The 6000-nt window shown below is 44.5% G+C and overlaps 1 protein-coding gene across 2 annotated transcripts in view; it reads left to right on the top strand.

Moving 5' to 3' along the window:
- AP3B1 (adaptor related protein complex 3 beta 1 subunit) overlaps window positions 1–6000 on the top strand; it is a 149178-nt gene that overhangs the window by 43882 nt on the left and 99296 nt on the right. The window lies entirely within an intron of this gene.

The raw sequence follows: 6000 nt of genomic DNA, 5'->3' as shown, positions 1-6000 counted from the left end.
CCCCTGCTCAGCCTCGTTCCCATTGGTTGGTTTGTGTTCCCTGCGCGGGCAGAAGGACCCTTGGTCCGTGACTGAAACAGTTCCTCGGCAGAGCCCCGGCCACGCGGCTGGAGAAATAAACATCTCTGAAACATCTACCAAGAATCCGTCCATATATATTTCCTTTCCACGGGACTCCTGGTTTGGTATATGCATGTTGCAGTATCCCCATTGCAACATGTGGGTGTGTGAAGCTCTGTTTGGAGGTAATTGTAGCATTCACATGATGTGTTTTACCCTAAATGGAAGTCACATTCTCAACTTTTCTGCCATATTAAATGTAGCTTCTAGCAAAATCTCAGTTAAATGTTAGGTCATTTACTTAGTGACTTTAAAAACAGGCTAACGGAATTTGCTATCTGTCAGTTTCTTCATTGAAGCTGTTAATACTTTATGAAGATGTCCCTAAATTGTATGTCTAGAATAATGTAAAAAAGAATTATGCACGTTCCTCCACACTAAAATACTCACTTCTCTGCTGTGAATAAATTATAGTAGATGGGAAATGCACAGAGTCTATTTGCAATTCGTAGTCTGGAATACTGTGGTCTCAGTTTTTAATCATTTTACTTTCCCAGGGTTCTGAGCTCTTTAGTCATTTTGCAATTTAGAAAAGCTATTAACTGCACAATTAAATCATGTGCTACTGCAAACTGTTAGGTGTATTTAAAGCAGTTTGACTAACAACTGCCGCTCTTCTGTTCTGTTCTCCCTTTACCACCTACTGCTTTTGAAAATTCAGTAACTCTAGTGGTCCTATGACCACAGAGTGAGACAGATCATTTTACTGATCTTGTTGAAAATAAAACATCCTTTTAAAAAAGAAAACAAAACAACAAACTTCTGTTGGACTGATTAGTCTTGAATCAGCTGTGAAACTGCATTTAAAGGGATTGAAATGACGACAGAAAGCATTGGAACATTTGAATCTACTCCCAGAACTCTCATGCTAACTCTCCCTTTTCAAAAAGGATCAGAGGATTGGTTTTATGTCTGATTAAGTTGCTAATACGTACTGGTTATCATCAGTTTATGTTCTAATTAGACATCTGTGAAAGTAAAATTTGAGAGTCACCCATATTTAGCTTTTCTTGAGGGATGTGTAAAGAAGCATATTCCACAGTCTAGTGTAGTGCACTATAGGTAGTGAAGATTGGAGAGTAAGTGCATAGGAGATCATCTGTCAGTTGTTGATTCAGCTTTAGTTAAAACAGTGTCTTGGTTTGAAAGACAGGTGTCTGCTAAGGAAGGCAGGAGCCCTCTTTGGAATGGCAGATGCGACCCCCCTTCCCTCTGAGTTATTATAATTTTGAAATCAAGGGGCTTTTAGGCAAAGATGTGGGAAATAGGAATAACAGTTCTTTACTATTATATATCTATGTGTGTATAACAAGGCAAACAAACAGCAATAACTGCGGCAGTAACAGCAGACCGAAGCACAAACCCAGTCCCAGCCTTCTCGGCTGTCGGGCCCTTTCCCCTCGGGTGCAGTTCCGCTCGCAGCCGGCAGGGGCGCTGGCGGCTCCCGGTGAGCAGGGCAGGTGCGATGGTTCCCCCGCGGCTGCAGGGGGCGCTCCGGAGCGAGCTCAGGGAGCACGCGGCACCGGTGCCCTGGGATCCCGGGAAGGGATGGAACAAAGGCTTCAAGCAGGGATGAGCACAAATCCTGGGTGGCAGACGAGGTGTATCCAAACAGGGAACCCCCCGGAGGTCTGGGGAGACAGGTCGAGCACGGCCCACAGCATAGCGAAGGCTCAAAGCAACGGGGCAGGGCGGCCACAGCCCGGCTCCCAGCAGGGCAGGGAAGGCGGGCTGGGGATCCTGGGGTTTTTCTCCGCAGAGGGAAAAGCAGCTGACGAAAGACAGCCTCCCTCTCCTGCGTTCAGGGACTGACTAATCGAACACCCAGGTGAAACAAAAGAGTAGCTAGAAGTACTCCACCCCCAGTGGGTAGCTTTTGTTTTTCTTAAGTACCCAGCAATTTGTCCCCCTAGCAACACCTATGGAGAAAATTTCTTTAACAAAAAAAAACCTAGGAGAACTAAAACCCCAACAAACAGAAAGACTTTTCATCTCCCAATGTAAAGAGTCTTACTTTCAATCTGCTGCTGGCAGGAAAAATACTAGTGTTAATAGTACTTGTATCTCCATTATACCCTTCTTCTGATGGAAGTTCAAGATGTTGACCTAGTATCAGTGTCACGCTGTTCTGGTTGCTTTTCTTCTCCAGAACACCATAGCACTACTGTTGAGCATGGAGGCACCTTCTTACATCTCTGCACAAGGCTTTCTGCTTTTGTTAGATCCAAGAGGCTTTGATTGTGCTTGTCCCCCTGAAGCTAGTTCTGTGCCACTTCAGAAGGGAATTGCTGCTTGTCCCAATCTCTTTCCTTAGTACAGCCTTCAGTACTTGTACTATAAGGTTTATCTGGGGATAAACAATGCAGCTAGGTGTCTTAAAATGAGATTTTGGCTTGGTGGTCTGAATTTTTGGCTGTAATTTATTGTGTCTCAGTTTCAGGTTTTCTACCTAGGCTTGATACGAGTGAAGAGAATCCTGGAACTGTGTTCTATAAAGAAATAAGCTAGGCAGTGATAGCAGAAATTCTAATAGTAACCTAGTGCATGCCAAAACAGACTTGCTTACTCAGGTAAATGCAGACTTGTGAGCTAGTTGGAAGAGGCAGATGAAATGTTGAAAAGGCAGATGAAATATTCTATGGGCAGGTGAGAGATGTTTCACAGTTAGATAGTCTTCATTCTCAATTTAGCAGATGCCTGCTGAAAATATAACACAGTGGAGAGGAGCCAGTGCAGAAGGTTCCTGGAATGTGTGGAAGAGAATGCCCTGACACAGCTGGTCAGGATGTCAACAAGGGAGGGCACCCTGCCGGACCTGTTGTTTGTGAACAGAGAAGGACTGGTAGGTGATGTGGTAGGATGGTTGGAGGCTCTCTGGGCCACTGTGATCACAGAGCTTTTCATTGCTGGAGAAGTAAGAAGGTGTGCCAGCAAAGCTGCAGGGGGAAATAAAGTATTAAGGATGAGGAAAAGACTGAGGTGCCTTTTCTGAAGCAAAGAAGGCAATAATTGTAAAAGCAATTGTTCTTGAGGTACCCAGCCCCTGATCTGTAAGACAGAGAGGAGGAGCAGAATTAAGCCCCCATAATCCAAGGGGAAATCGTGTGCTACACTGTTTCTACATGCACAAGTCTGTGGGGCACATAGCATCCACCCAGGGGTGCTAAAGAAGCCAGAGCCTGAGCCACTTCCCATCATTTAGCAACAGTCCTAGTTAACCATGAAGAAGATCGCAGTTCATTGGAAGTTGGCAAATACGACACCCATCTACGCAGAGAGTCCAAAGGAGGATCTGGCAAACTGTCAGGCTTGTCAGCTTGACCTCAGTGCTGAGAAAGGATATGGAGCAGGTCATCCTGAGTGCTGTTACATGGCACATACAGGACAACCTCAGGGTCAGGCCTAGCCAGCATGGGTTTGTGAAAGGCACGTCCTGCTTGACAAACTTGACCTCCTGGTATGATAGGGTAACCCACTTAGTAGATGAGAGAAGGGCTGTGAATGTTGTCTAACTGGATTTTAGTAAAGCCTTTGATAGTGTTTTCCACTGCATTATCCTGGAGAAACTGGCAGCCCATGGCTTGGATGCATGTATATTTAAAAAAGCTGCTGGATGGCCAGGCCCAGAGAAGAGTGGTGGTGAGTGGAGTTACGTCCAGCTGGCAGCCAGTTACCAGTGCTGTTCCTCAGGACTCGGTACTGGGGCTAGTCCTGTTTAATATTTTCACTGATGACCTGAACAGGGGGATCAAGTGCTGCCTCAGTCAGTTTGCAGGTGACACCAAGCTGGGTGGGAGTGCTGATCTGCTGGAGGGCAGGAAGGCTCTGCAGAGGGATCTGGACAGGCTGGATCATGGGCTGAGGCCGATGGTGTGAGGTTCAACAAGGGCCAGTGCCAGGTCCTGCTCTTGGGTCACAACAACCCCAGGCAGTGCCACAGGCTGGGGCAGAGGGGGGGGGCGGCCAGTGGCATCCTGATCTGGATCAGCAATAGTGTGGCCAGCAGGACCAGGGTAGGGATTGTCCCCCTGTACTTGGCACTGGCAAGGCCACACCTCAAATCCTATGTCCAGCTCTGGGCCCCGCAAGATAGAAAAGACATTGAAGTCCTGGAACGAGTCCAGAGAAGGGCAGTGGAGCTGGTGAAGGGTCTCGAGCACCAGGCTTTTGAGAACTGGCTGAGGGAGCTGGTGCTGTTTATCCTGGAGGAAAGGAGGCTCAGGGATGATCTTATCACTCTTTGCAACTGCCTGAAAGGTCAGGGTCAAGCAACATGACAAGAGGAAACGGCCTCAAGTTGTACCAGGGCAGCTTTCGATTGGAAATTACAAAGAACTTCTTTGGTGAGGGTTGTCAAGCACTGGAATGGGCTGCCCAGGGAAGGGGTAGCGTCAGCACCCCTAGAGATATTTAAAGGCCTTGTAGGTGTGGCAGTTCAGCACATGGTTTAGTGGTGGACTGGGTCGTACTAGATTAACAGTTGGACTATATGAGCTGAAGGGTCTTTTCTGATCTAAATAGTACAATGATTCTAAACTTAACACTTGTCTTTCTTTGGCATTGAATATAGTGAGTAGTTCAGCTTGATCTTAAGGGGTTTTGAGTGATTGTTTTCACACTGCCTGGTAACTGTTCTCCATGTGTGGGATGGTTAATAGAATTTGGAATAACAATTCTTGTACACCAAGGAGCTGCAGATTTTTTATCTTAGTCTTCTGACTCTTTTATATAATACTTTGCTTTCTTTTCCATCACAATGTACAAATCTTGCAGTATTACATGTCCTCTTTGTCTTAGTAGGTCCTTGTGACTACAAATTCTATGTAATTAGGAGTTCATCACCTTGATGAATTTCAGTTTGTAAGTTCCCTGGGTGTTGTCATCATCCTTTGTCTGGAACATAATTATTTCCTACCAGATCTTAGGAGATCTGAGAGAGGAGGAATATTCTAAAATTGCAATTAAATACATGACTATGAGAAGACCATATTAATACTTCTGCTGTTGGGGTATGAAGAAGGACCTTAATCAGATTTAAATTAAGAGTGTTTTCATAAGAGGCTGCTTTATATTGGAACTCTGCTGCTCCAAGTACATTCTAAACAAACAATTCTTAAAAAAAAAGGTAAGTCAGAAATGTGAGAGCTCAGGCTGTTTCTTTGTAACAGTTATTAATGAGTTAAATACTGTTTCCAACTCAATATTCCTGTTCAATTCAATAGTACTGATCTGCATGTCAGTTAGCAGTCAAGGCAAGGACATTGAAGACTGCAATCAATGAAGATTGAATTATCCTCCTCCTGTTAGAGGAAGCTTCTTCAGTGCAGGTTGTGATGCACTGGGATCAGGAAGTTTCCTTTCACATTGCCTGTCCTGTAGGCAAGGGAGGAATTCAGTTACCAGTGGTCTTGATATAGCATCCTGACTTTCTAGTTTAGAACTGTGACTGCCACAAAGATTTATGGGAAGAGAAGTGAGGAAATTAAAGTACTTCAGTTGCTATTGCATAAAATATCTAAGAGCTTGCTAGGCATCCTGTAAAACACTGAGAGCAAAATTGGCATCAAGTAATAAAACTTCCCTTCATATTTCTTCTTTTTTAAAAATTTTTCTGTGCCCTTTCAAATTGTGATAAAAACCAGAACAAAATGACAGGATTAATTAACTGTCACTTCTTTCGTCCCTCCCCCTATCCTCCTACCTCTACTAAAGACATTTTTATGGATTTTTCACTACATCTGAGTTTTGACCAAGGCGTGCAGCCTTGCCTAGTTTTCTGAAGACCTATGTCTTATTTTCATTTGTAGCTGTTTTCCAGAAATGTCACTTTTGGGTCATAGGTTTTAAGTCCAGAAAAGACCAATATACATACCTAAAATG

This window comes from Corvus brachyrhynchos, unplaced genomic scaffold, assembly GCF_000691975.1.
Source record: "Corvus brachyrhynchos isolate BGI_N302 unplaced genomic scaffold, ASM69197v1 scaffold8, whole genome shotgun sequence".
Lineage (NCBI taxonomy): Eukaryota > Metazoa > Chordata > Aves > Passeriformes > Corvidae > Corvus > Corvus brachyrhynchos.
The sequence above is the reverse complement of the archived record's forward strand: the minus strand, read 5'-3'. Positions and strand labels throughout refer to the sequence as shown.